Source organism: Artemia sp. Qi Xiang Cuo, chromosome 2 (genome assembly GCF_049724085.1).
Source record: "Artemia sp. Qi Xiang Cuo chromosome 2, ASM4972408v1, whole genome shotgun sequence".
Classification (NCBI taxonomy): Eukaryota; Metazoa; Arthropoda; class Branchiopoda; order Anostraca; family Artemiidae; genus Artemia; species Artemia sp. Qi Xiang Cuo.
The window spans coordinates 16,795,406-16,809,221 of NC_142795.1; positions in this window are offsets into that span (position 1 = coordinate 16,795,406).

Below are 13,816 nucleotides of genomic sequence, written 5' to 3' on the forward strand. Positions count from 1 at the left end.
GTTGAAAGTGATTGGATAGCAACTAACGCCCCTCTCACGCCCCTCTCACGCCCACCATTTTCCCAAACACATCGAATTAAAATTTTGAGATATCTATTTTGTTCAACGTAGTTGAAAGTTCTGGAAATTTTGTCTTATAGGATGATAACCCCCTCAGAGCCCTCAATGCAAGGGTTGTCAGTTATCCCCTGGGGGCATATACATTTTTTATTGAAAGCGTTGTCGTAGAAACTTCAAAAGGGCTCATTCAATTGGAAATTGAAAGCCCTAGTGCCTTTTTCAATAGTTGAAAGTGATTGGATAGCAACTAACGCCCCTCTCACGCCCCTCTCACGCCCACCATTTTCCCAAACACATCCAATTAAAATTTTGAGATATCTATTTTGTTCAACGTAGTTGAAAGTTCTGGAAATTTTGTCTTTTAGGATGTTAACCCCCACAGAGCACTCAATGCAAGGGTTGTGAGTTATGCCCTGGGGGCATATACTGTTTTTATTGAAAGCGTTGTCGTTTGAACTTCAAAAGGGCTCAGTCAATTGGAAATTAAAAGGGCTAGTGTCTTTTTTAATAGTTGAAAGTGATTGGATAGCAACTAACACCCCTCTCATGCCCACCATTTTCCCAAACACATCCAATCAAAATTTTGAGATATCCATTTTGTTCAACGTACTTGAAAGTTCTGGAAATTAGGTCTTTTAGGATGATAACCCCCTCAGAACCCTCAGTGCAAGGGTTTTAAGTTATGTCCTGGGGGAATGTAAGGTTTATATAGAAAGTTGTTGTATATGATTTATAGAATAGATTTCGGTCTTCCTCAAATCCAATTTTTATTTACAATATATTCTACCTATTCATGAGGTAGAAACTTTGCGAGTCGCGTGATCTTTCTTCTGGCAAAAAAAAATACAAAATTCCACATTTTTGCAGATAGCAGCTTGAAACCTCTAAATTAGGATTCTCTGATACGCTGAATCTGATGATGTGATTTTCATTAAGATTCTATGAGTTTTAGGGGGTGTTATCCCCTTTTTTCGAAAATAAGGCAAACTTATTCAGGCCTGAAACTTTTGATGGGTAAGACTAAACTTGATAAAACTTAAATATTTAAAATCACCATAAAAATCCGATTCTTTTGATATATCTATTGGTATTAAAATTCCGTTTTTTAGAGTTTTAGAGTCCGTTTTTTATTCCGTTCTCAGTTACTATTGAGCCGAGTCGCTCCTTACTTTTTGAAAAATAAACTGTTTGAAAATTGTTTTGTACTGCAGTTCTTGGCGCTAAAATATTTAGCTGCTTAATTGTTGCAAGAGAAGTGAAAAAAACAGATCCTAACAATAATTATACCATTTATACTCTCCAATAGGTAAACTATCTTTGGAAGTGATCAAATTTGGAAAAAATTTCTTGATTTAACAAGCTTCGGGATGAAAAACATCTTCCATAAAAAGTGTTAGCTGGACGTTGATTGACACCTTATTAATTATCAGCGTATCCAGAAGGGGGGGGATAAAGTCTTTTACCACCCCCCCCCCCCAAATGTAGGCTGGACTCGTAAAAACACAACAAAAATTAATATAAACAAATTTTTGATGCGTTTTTCAATTTTTGATGCGTTTTCAAGTTTTTTTTTTGTAAACTCCTCATCGGAAAAAAATCCTTAAGTAAAGCCTCCCCAAACAAATTTTTGTATCTCCAAACAAAAATTATGGATATGACCCTGAAGTCTCTTATGAACATATCAGTAGGAACCTATCATGAGTTATGAGATACACTGCGTGCTGCCATCTACAATTGAGTCTAACTCCGTACGAACACCATATATGGGCATAGCCTCCCTAGGGGAAATGGATTTCCGAGAAATTGATTTGTTGATGTTAGTCCAGGAGAATTGTCTCTGGGCAAAGTTTATTAATGTCTGATGGATGATGTCAAGGTTGATTGATTTGTTGGTGATAGTCCAGGAGAACTGTCTCCGGGCGAAGTTTATTAATGTCTGACGGATGATGTCAAGGTTGATTGATTTGTTGGTGTTCATCCAGGAGAATTGTCCCCGGACGAATTTTTTTATCTTAGAGATGAAGAGATTAACGCGGGGAAGGGTTTCATAGAAATTTCAAATGTGACAGCGCAGGGATGCCCAAACAAAAGGAACACGCAGAAATTACGTTTAGAGATTATTTGGGCGAAACCATTTTGAGACATTTTAGAAGATGATTTAAGCGAAACCGTTTTTTGGCATTTTAGAAGATGATTTTAGAAGATGATTTAGAAGAGGATTTGAGGGTGAAACTCTGTGGTCGTTATAATACACAAGTTCTATTTGAACAGTATTGTGAGGTCCTCTACCCCAACCCCAAAGGGCCCCCATCCCCCTACCCCAAACCTGAAGGAAGCCCCCGGCCCCCAAAGTCCTCCCCGGCCCCCAAAGGGCCCAAGAGACCCCCAAGGCCCCCAAAGCCCCACCGAGGCCCTCCATTCCTCCCTCGCTGATTGAATTTTTTAATTTTTTTCGGACTGAATTTTTTAGACTTAGAAATTATCCAACATTTTTCCGGTTTTTTCTTTAACCCATTGGCAGAGTTTTAGCCTAGAGTTTTAGCTTAGTTAAATTTAGAGCAGAAGTTTACTTTAGTTTTAGTTAAGAGTTTAGACTTCTACCATAGAGTTTTAGCTTGGAGCTTTTGTTAGAGTTCTAGTTTATTTTAGATTTTGTTAAGAGCTTAGAGTTTTAGATTAGAGTCTTTGTTAGAGTTCTATTTTAGTTTAGTTTTAGTTAAGAGTTTTAGCTTAGAGTTTTAGTTAGAGTTGAATTTCAGTTTAGTTTTAGTTAAGAGTTTAGAGTTTTACCTTAGATTCTTAGCTTAGAGTTCTAGTTAGAGTTGAGGTTTAATTTAGTTTTAGTTAAGAGTTTAGGGTTTTAGCTTAGAGTCTTAGCTTAGAGTTTTTGTTGAAGTTCTAGTTTAGTTTAGCTTTAGTTAAGAGTTCAGAGTTTTAGCTTAGAGTTTTAGTTAGAGTTGAAGTTTAGTTTAGTAATAGTTAAGACTTTAGAGTTTTAGCTTAGAGTCTTAACTTAGAGTTTTAGTTAAAGTTGTAGTTTTAGTTAAGTTTTAGTTAAGAGTTTAAAGTTTTAGCCTAGAGTCTTAGCTTAGAGTTTTTGTTGAAGTTCTAGCCTAGAGTATTAGCTTATAGTTTTAGTTATAGTTGAAGTTTAGTCTAGTAATAGTTACGAGTTTAGAGTTTTAGCTTAGAGTCTTAGCTTAGAGTTTTAGTTAGAGTTCTAGTTTTGTTTAGTTTTAGTTAAGAGTTTAGAGTTTTAGCTTAAGAGTAATAGCTTAGAGCTTTTGTTGAAGTTCTAGTTTAGTTTAGTTTTAGTTAAGAGTCTAAAGTTTTTTAGCTTAGAGTCTTAGCTTAGAGTTTTTGTTAGAGTTCCAGTTTAGTTTAGTTTTAGTTAAGAGTTTAGAGTTTTACCTTAGAGTCTTATCTTATATTTTTAGTTAGAGTTGTATTTTACTTTTTTTTTATTTCAGAGTTTAGAGATTTATATTATATTTTTTGATATAGTTATTTATTAGTTTTTTTATAGTTTATATTTATTAGTTTTTTTTATTTATATTTTTATTATAATTTATTTTAATTTATGATATTATATATTCTGTTATATTTATATTGTATTTTAGTTATATTTAAGAGTATAGAGTTTTTTGCTTAGAGTATTAGCTTAGAGTTTTTTTTTAAGCTCTAGTTTAGTTTAGTTTTAGTTAATAGTTAAGAGTTTTAGCCTAGAGTTTTAGTTAGAGTTGACGTTTAGTTTAGTAATAGTTAAGAGTTTAGAGTTTCAGCTTAGAGTTTTAGTTAAAGTTGTAGTTTTAGTTTAGTTTTAGTTAAGAGTTTAAAGTTTTAGCCTAGAGTCTTAGCTTAGAGTTTTTGTTGAAGTTCTAGCTTAGAGTATTAGCTTAGAGTTTTAGTTAGAGTTGAAGTTTAGTCTAGTAATAGTTACGAGTTTATAGTTTTACCTTACAGTCTTAGCTTAGAGTTTTAGTTAGAGTTCTAGTTTACTTTAGTTATAGTTAAGAGTTTAGAGTTTTAGCTTAGAGTCTTAGCTTAGAGCTTTTGTTGAAGTTCTAATTTAGTTTAGTTTTAGTTAAGAGTTTAAGAGTTTTAGCTTAGAGTTTTTGTTAGAGTTCTAGTTTAGTTTAGTTTTAGTTAAGAGTTTAGTTTTACCATAGAGTCTTAGCTTAGAGTTTTTGTTAGAGTTGAAGTTTAGTTTAGTTATAGTTAAGAATTTAGAGTTTTTAGCTTAGAGTTTTAGCTTAGAGTTTTTGTTACAGTTCTAGTTTAGTTTTAGTTAAGAGTTTTAGCTTAGAGTCATAGCTTAGAGTTTTTGTTAGAGTTCTAGTTTAGTTTAGTTTTAGTTAAGAGTTTGGTGTTTTACCTTTGAGTCTTAGTTACCTTTGAGTCTTAGTCTTAGTCTTGAGTTTTAGTTAGAGTTGAAGTTTAGTTTAGTTTTAGTTAAGAGTTTAGAGTTTTTTGGCTTAGAGTCTTAGCTTAGAGTTTTAGTTGAGTTCTAGTTTAGTTTAGTTATAGTTAAGAGTTTAGAGTATTATATTATAGTCTTAGATTAGAGTTTTTTTTATATTTGTAGTTTATTTAAGTTATATTTAATAGTTTGTAGTTTTACAATAGAGTGTTAGATTATAGTTTTAGTTATTCTTGAAGTTTAGTTTAGTTTTAGTTAAGAGTTTAGAGTTTTTTGCCTTAGAGTCTTAGCTTAGAGTTTTAGTTGAGTTCTAGTTTAGTTTAGTAATAGTTAAGAGTTTAGAGTTTTAGCTTATAGTCTTAGCTTAGAGTTTTTGTTAGAGTTCTAGTTTAGTTTATTTTTATTTAATATTTAAGAGTTTTAACATAGAGTCTTAGCTTAGAGTTTTTGTTAGAGTTGAAGTTTAGTTTAGTTATAGTTAAGAATTTAGAGTTTTAGCTTAGAGTCATAGCTTAGAGTTTTTGTTGAAGTTATAATTTAGCTAAGTTATAGTTAAGAGTTTAGAACTTTAGCATAGAGTGTTAACGTAAAGTTTTTGTTATAGTTCTAGTTTAGTTTAGTGTTTTAGTTAAGAGTTTGGTGTTTTAACTTAGAGCCTTAGCTTAGATTTTTTGATAGAGTTCTAGTTAGAGTTTAGTTTTAGTTAAGAGTTTATAGTTTTGGCTTAGAGTTTTTGTTAGAGTTCTAGTTTAGTTTAGTTTTAGTTAAGAGTTTTTAGCTTAGAGTCTTATCTTAGAGTTTTTGTTGAAGGTCTAGTTTAGTTTAGTTTTAGTTAAGAGTTTAGATTTTTAACTTAGAGTCTTAGCTTAGAGTTTTTGTTCGAGTTGAAGTTTAGTTTAGTTATAGTTAAGAGTTAAGAGTTTTAGCTTAGAGTCTTAGATTAGAGTTTTTGTTAGAGTTCTAGTTTAGTTTAGTTATAGTTAAGAGTTTGGAGTTTTACCTTAGAGACTTAGCTTTAAGTTTTAGTTTAGTTTAGTTTTAGTTAAGAGTTTTGGAGTTTTAGCTTAGAGTTTTTGTTGAAGTTCTAGTTTAGTTTAGTTTTAGTTATAAGTTCAGAGTTTTAGCTTAGAGTTTTAGTTAGAGTTGACGTTTAGTTTAGTAATAGTTAAGAGTTTAGAGTTTTAGCTTAGAGTCTTAGCTTAGAGTTTTTGTTGAATTTGTAGTTTAGTTTAGCTTTAGTTAAGAGTTTAGAGTTTTAACATAGAGTCTTAGCTTAAAGTTTTTTTTATAGTTGAAGTTTAGTTTAGTTTTAGTTAATAGTTTAGAGTTTTTAGCTTAGAGTCTTAGCTTAGAGTTTTTGTTAGAGTTCTAGTTTAGTTTAGTTTTAGTTAAGAGTTTAGAGTTTTAGCTTAGAGTCTTAGCTTAGAGTTTTTGTTGAAGTTCTAGTTTAGTTTTAGTTAAGAGTTTAGAGTATTAGCTTAGAGTCTTAGCTTAGAGTTTTTGTTAGAGTTGAAGTTTAGTCTAAACTAACATAACCACAAAATTCCACAATATTACATAGATATACCAAAACCATAGGTTAGATTAGGTTAGGTTAGAGGTTAGGTTTCTCCATATTTAAGTTAGATTAGATTAGCCTAGGTTAGGTTAAGTGGCAAGCGCCACTTAACCTAACCTAACCTATGGTTTTGGTGTAATATTACATAGTCTATGTAATATTGTGGAATTTTGTGGTTATGCTAGTTTAGACTAAACTTCAACTCTAACTAAATCTCTAAGCTAAGATTCTAGGCTAAAACTTTAAGCTAAAACTCTTAACTAAAACTAAACAATAACTCTAACTAAAACTCTAAGCTAAGACTCTAAGCTAAAACTATAAACTCTTAACTATAACTAAACTAAACGAAACTTCAACCCTAACTAAAACTCTAAGCTAAGACTTTAAGGTCTTTCCCTTCATGTATGAAGTCCGCCCGTGTCATTGCACTACACAAAGGGGGAGATATAAAAGATCCGTCCAACTATAGGCCCATATCTATTCTATCTGCTTTCGGAAAAATTATTGAACGTTGTTTGTACGTGAGGATTGTAAATTTTCTTGACAAGAATGGTTTTTTCAGTAAGTCCCAAGTCGGGTTTTGAAAAGGACATTCTACAGAGCATGCTATTTTGGCAGTAACCCAGTTTATTCATGATGCCTTGGATAAGGGTGAAATTCCAGCTTCTATATTCGTGGATATACGGAAAGCGTTTGACACTATTTGTCACATGATTTTAAATGAAAAATTGTCTAATTGTGGTATACGTGGTCCGGCTAAATCGATAATATTGTCATATTTAAGCGATAGAGTCCAGTGTATTGATGGGGGCGAAGTTATATCAACGTCTTCGAACCAGTCAAATAAAGTTGGAGTGCCCCAAGGTTCAATTCTCGGCCCTCTGTTGTTTCTAATTTATGTTAATGATATTAGTAATTCAGTTGAGGACCTAGGGCTGACCGTTCTCTTCGCAGATGACACAGCTTGTAGTGTCTCTGGAATCGATGAAGATCGTGTCAAACATAATTTAAGTCTAGTATTCGATAGACTAGTAGCATGGTTTATGGCAAATAGGCTAGCTCTGAACACTTCAAAAACAAAGTTTATGGTATTTTCGCGTACGTCACGGGCACTTCCATGTCTGAAGTTGATTAAGTCATCTGTTTCAGGTATAGATATATCACGTGTTGAAATTATTCGTTACCTTGGTGTACTGGTTGACTCAAATTTGAGTTGGAAGCCGCATATAAATGGTATAAGATTGAAGCTTGGGAGGAACGTGGGTATTATGCAACGTATGAAATTCATTTTGCCGCTCAAAGCTATGCGTTCTATTTATTTCGCTCTTGTTCATTCTTATCTAAATTACTGCCCACTTATTTACTTGAATACTTTCAGATCCCATTTAATTCCGCTTCAGAGGCAACAAAATAAGGCGCTTCTTATTTTAAAAAGTTATCTTCCTTCCCCAGCGTCTTTCCCCAGTAAGTCTTCTACAAAGAGTTTATATTGTTTATTGAATATTCTTCCTGTTGAGCTTGCAGTTACTTTTAACTCGATATTATTCAAGGTTAATCATAATCTCCTGTCACTGCACAGTTATTTCTTTTCTTTTGATTTGTTCCCAGTTGCTCCGCCATCTTTTCATCTAGCTCGCAGCATACGCAAACTACGCCAGCCGTTGATAATTTCAGAGAGGTCCCGGTTTTTTCTACGAAATAGTGTGGTCGCCGCGTGGAACCATTATGAATTTATTTTTGATTTTGATGTGTCGATTTGAATTTAAAAAAATAAAATAAAATAATTCCTTTTTGAAATTTATTAGTCGTATAATATTTTAAATTTTTTTTTTTTTTTTTTTTTTTTTTTTCTTTGATCTCTCTCGGATCTTGATATCCTTCTTCTTGTCCCATTACTGGTTGAGAGTTGTTTATGTATCGTCGGGTGGGTGTCTGCCGTGATGTGGTGAGTAATTAACCTTACATTTATTGATTTATTTATATTTGTTTGTGAAGTCTACCATTTTGAATGAAAATCCGTATATTTCTTTATTGTTTTTCTTTTTTTATCTGTGCAAAACGAGCTTTTCTCACTGCCAGATATCTGTATATATTTAGTGTCATTATGTAAGATTGAATAATAAATGAACCTGAACCTGAACCTGAGGTAAAACTCTAAATTCTTAACTATAACTAAACTAAACTTCAACTCTAACTAAAACTCTAAGCTAAGACTTTAAGGTAAAACTCTAAACTCTTAACTAAAACTAAACTAAACTAGAAATCTATATCTAAAACTCTAAGCTAAGACTCCAAGCTAAAACTCTAAACCCTTAACTATAACTAAACTAAACTTCCACTCTAATTAAAACTCTAAGTTAACACTCTAAGGTAGAACTCTAAACTCTTAACTAAACTAAACTAGAACTTCAACAAAATCTCTAAGCTAAGACTCTAAGATAAAACTCTAAACTCTTAGCTAAAACTAAACTAGAACTTCAACAAAAACTCTAAGCTAAGACTCTAAGGTAAAACTCCAAACTCATAACTAAAGCTAAACCTAAACTTTTCAACTCTAACTAAACTCTAAGCTAAGACTCTAGGCTCTTAACTAAAAATAATCTAAACTAGAATTCTAAATAAAACTCTAAGCTAAGACTCTAAGGTAAAACTCTAAACTGTCAACTAAAACTAAACTACACTAGAACTCTAGAAAAAGCACAGAGATAAGATACCAAGCTAAAGCTTTAAACTATTAAATAAAACTAAACTAGACTAGATCTCTAACTAAAATTCTAAGTTAAGACTCTAATTTAAAACACTAAACACTCAACTAAAACTAAACTAAACTTCAACAATTACTAAAACTCTAAGCTATGACTCTAAGCTAAAACTCTAAACTCTTAACTATAACTAAACTAAACTAGAACTAAAACCCTAATCAATGATTCTAAGCTAAACTCTAAACCCTTTACTAAAACTAAACTAAACTAGAACTCTAACAAAAAACTCTCAGCTAAGACTCTAAGGTAAAACTCTAGACTCTTAACTATAACTAAAATAAACTAAACTTCAACCCTAACTAAAACTCTAAGCTGAGACTTTAAGGTGAAAATCAAAACTCTTAACTAAAACTAAACTAAACTAGAACTCTAACTAAAACTCTAAGCTAAGAATCTAAGGTAAAACTCGAAACTCTCAACTAAAACTAAACTAAACTAGAACTCTAACAAAACTCAGAGATAAGAATCTAAGATAAAACTTAAAGCTAGTAACTAAAACTAAAGTAAACTAGAACTATAAATGAAACTCTAAGATAAGACTCTAATGTAAAACTCTGAACTCTTAAATAAAACTAAACTCAAATACAGCAATAACTAAAACTCTAAGCTAAGACTCTAAACTAAGACTCTAAACTCTTAACTAAAACTAAAATGAACTATAACTAAAACTCGAAGCTAAGACTCTAAGATAAAACTCTAAACCCTTAGGTATAACTAAACTAAACTAGAACTCTAACAAAAAACTCTAAGCTAAGACTCTAAGGTAAAAATCTAGACTCTTAACTACAACTAAAGTAAACTAAACTTCAACCCTAACTAAAACTCTAAGCTAATACTTTAAGGTAAAAATAAAAACTATTAACTAAAACTAAACTATAACTATAACTAAAACTCTAAGATAAGAATCTAATGTAAAACTCTAAGCTCTAAACTAAAAATAAACTAAAGTATAAAACTAACAAAAACTCTTAGCTAAGACTCCAATATAAAACTCTAAACACTTAACTAAATCTAAATTAAACTAGAATTCTATATAAAACTCTAAGCTAAGACTCCAAGCTAAAACTCCAAACCTTTAACTATAACTAAACTAAACTTCAACTCTTCGTGAAAATTTAAGCTAAGACTCTAAGGTATAACTCTAAACTAAAACTAAACTAGAACTTTAACAAAAACTCTAAACTAAGACTCTAAGCTAAGACTCTAGGCTAAAACTCTAAACTCTTAACCAAAACTTAACTAAACTACAACTTTAACTAAAACTCTAACTAAAAGTCTAAGACTCTAAACTAAAACTCTAAACTCTAAACTAAAACTCCAAACTAAACTCTAACAAAACTCTAACAAAAAACTCTAAGCTATGAATCTAAGCTAAGACTCAAAGCTAAACTCCAAGCTCTTAACTGTAGCTAAACTAAACTTCAACTCTAACTAAATTCTAAGCTAAGACTCTAAGGTAAAACTCTAAACTCTTAGCTACAACTAATTAGCTTAACTAAAACTAAACTAAACTAGAACTCTAACAAAAACTCTAAGCTAAGACTCTAAGCTAAAAACTCTAAACTCTTAGCTATGACTAAACTAAACTAGAAGTCTAACAAAAACTCTAAGCTATGACTCTAAGCTAAAACTCTAAACTCTTAAATAAAACTTAACCAAACTACAAATTTAAGTAAAACTCTATGCTATGACTCTAAGCTAAAACTCTAAATTCTTAACTATAACTAAACTAAACTTCAACTCTAACTATATCGCTAAGCTAAGACTTTATAGTAAAATTCTAAACTCTTAACTAAAACTAAACTAAACTAGAACTCTAACAAAAACTCTAAGCTAAGACTCTAAGCTAAAAAACTCTAGACTCTTAACTAAAACTAAACTAAACTAAAACTCTAATTAAAAGTCTAAGTCTAAGCTAAAACTCTAAACTCTTAACAATAACTAAACTAAACTAAAACTCAAAGCTAAGTCTCTAAGGTAAAACTCCAAACTCTTAACTATAACTAAACTAAACTAGAACTCTAACAAAAACTAAGTTAAGACTCTAAGCTAAAACTCTTAACTATAACTAAACTAAACTTCAACTCTAACAAAAACTCTAAGCTAAGACTCTAAGGTAAAACTCTAAACTCTTAACTAAAACTAAACTAAACTAGAACTTCAACAAAAACTCTAAGCTAAGACTATAATCTAAAAACTATAAACTCTTAACTAAAACTAAAATAAACTAGAACTCTAAGAAAAACTCTAAGCTAAAACTCTAAACTATTAACTAAAACTAAACTAAACTAGAACTCTAACAAAAACTTTAAGCTAAGACTCTATGCTAAAACTCTAAACTCTTAACTAAAAATAAACAAAACTATAGCTATAACAAAAAATCTAAGCTAAGACTCAAAGGCAAAACACTAAACTCTTATCTAAACCTAAACTAAACTAGAACTCTAACAAAAACTCTAAGCTATGACTCTAAACAAAAACTCTAAACTCTTAAATATAACTTAACTAAACTATAACTTCAACTAAAACTCTAAGCTATGACCTTAAGCTAAAACTCTAAATTCTTAACTATAACTAAACTAAACTTCAACTCTAACAAAAACTCTAAGCTAAGACTGTAAGGTAAAACTCTAAACTCTTAAATAAAACTAAACTAAACTAGAACTCTAACTAAAACTCTAAGCTAAGACTAAGCTAAAACCCTAAACTCTTAACTATTAATAAACTAAACTTCAAATCTAACTAAAACTCTAAGCTAAGACTCTATGCTAAAACTCTAAACTCTTAACTAAAACTAAACTAAACTAGAACTCTAACAAAAACTCTAAGCTAAAACACCAAACTCTTAACTAAAACTAAACTATAACTAAAACTCTAATCTAAAACTCTATGCTAAAACTCTAAACTCTTAACCAAAACTAAACTAGAAATTCAACAAAAACTCTAAGCTAATACTCTAAGGTAAAACTCTAAACTCTTAACTATAACTATAACTAAACTTCAACTCTAACAAAACTCTAAGCTAAGACTCTATGGTAAAACTCTAAACTCTGAACTATAAAATAAGTAAGCTACAACGCTAACAAACCCACTATTCTAGCTTTCTATGGTAAAACCCTAAACTATTGGCTGAAACTTAAGTAAGCTGAAACTTTAAAAAAATTCCAAGTTAAGACTCTATGCTAAGACTTTAGGTTAAAACTTTAAGCTCTTATCTAAAATTTAACTGAAACTACAACTTTAACTTAAACTCTAAGCTAAGACTCTAAGCTAAAACACCAAACTCTTAACTAAAACTAAACTAAAATTTCAACAAAAACTCTAAGCTAAGACTAAGCTAAAAACTAAACTCTTAACTGTTACTAAACTAAACTAGAACTCTAACAAAAACTCTAAGCTAAGACTCTAAGCTAAAACTCTAAACTCTTAACTAAAACTAAAGTAAACTTCTACTCTAACTAAAACTATAAGCCAAGACTCTAAGGTAAAAATCTAAACTCTTAACTAAAACTAAATTTAACTTCAACTCTAACTAAAACTCGAAGCTAAGACTCTAAGCTAAACTCTTAACTAGAACTAAACTAGAACTCTAACAAAAACTCTAAGCTAAAAACTCTAAACTCTTAACTAAAACTAAACTAAACTAGAACTCTAACAAAAACTCTAAGCTAAGACTCTAAGCTAAAACTCTAAACTCTTAACTAAAACTAAAGTAAACTTCAGCTCTAAATAAAACTAAGCTAAGACCCTATGCAAAAATTCTATGCCAATGGGTTAAAGAAAAAACCGGAAAAATGTTGGATAATTTCTAAGTCTAAAAAATTCAGTCCGAAAAAACTTTAAAAAATTCAATAAGCGAGGGAGGAATAGAGGGCCTCGGTGGGGCTTTGGGGTCTCATGGGTCCTTTGGGGACCGGGGGCTTCCTTCGGGGTTGGGGTAGGGGGATCGGGGCCCTTTGGGGTTGGAGTAGAGGACCTCACAAAACTGTTCAAATAGAACTTGTGTATTATAACGACCACAGAGTTTCACCCTCAAATCTTCTTCTAAATCATCTTCTAAAATCATCTTCTAAAATGCCTCAAACCGTTTCGCTTAAATCATCTTCTAACTAGTCTCAAAACGGTATCGCCCAAATAATCTCTAAACGTAATTTCTGCGTGTTCCTTATGTTTCGACATCCCTGTGCTTTCACATTTGAAATTCCTAGGAAACCCTTTCCCGCGTTAATCTCTTCATCTCTAAGATCAAAACATTCGCAAGGAGACAATTCTCCTGGATGAACACTAACAAATCAATCAACCTTGACATCATCCGTCAGACATTAAAAAACTTCGCCCAGAGACAGATCTCCTGGACGATCACCAAAAAAGCGATCGTCCTTGACATCATCCATCAGACATTAATAAACTTTGCCCGGAGACAATTCTCCTGGACTAACATCAACAAATCAATTTCTCGGAAATCCATTTCCCCTAGGGATTCTATGCCCATATATGGTGTTCGTTCCGGAACTCATGAGGTTAGGTTACGCAATCAATTTCTCGTAAATTGATTGCGCCGCACCGCCGCCGCACCGCCGGGGCCAAAACAGCACGCCGCCACCGCACCACCGGGGCCAAAACAGCGCGCCGCCGGTAAGATGTCGGCGGCGCGCCGCCAGCACGATCAATGTTGACCGCAAACATTAATGTTTTCATCAGTCTTTCTCAAATCACAGCTTAAATTTACAACAGATTCGACCCTATCCATGCGTTCAAAAATTCACAAGTCGCTGGCTGGAAACTGGTCTTCTTCGTTATTCATCAAGAAAAGTGGAAATCTGATAGAAACGAAATGGCTGTGGCGTTTCAGAACCCTTGCATAATACAAGTAGTTGGAGTATCTGTAAGCTATATATTCTTAACATAAATAATTATCCAAATTAGTAGTTTTTTTCATCGAGCATTACAGCATACAAAACTTCAAATACCGTATCACAAAATTCGTCAGTTATTTGGGTAAACACTTTGAATATA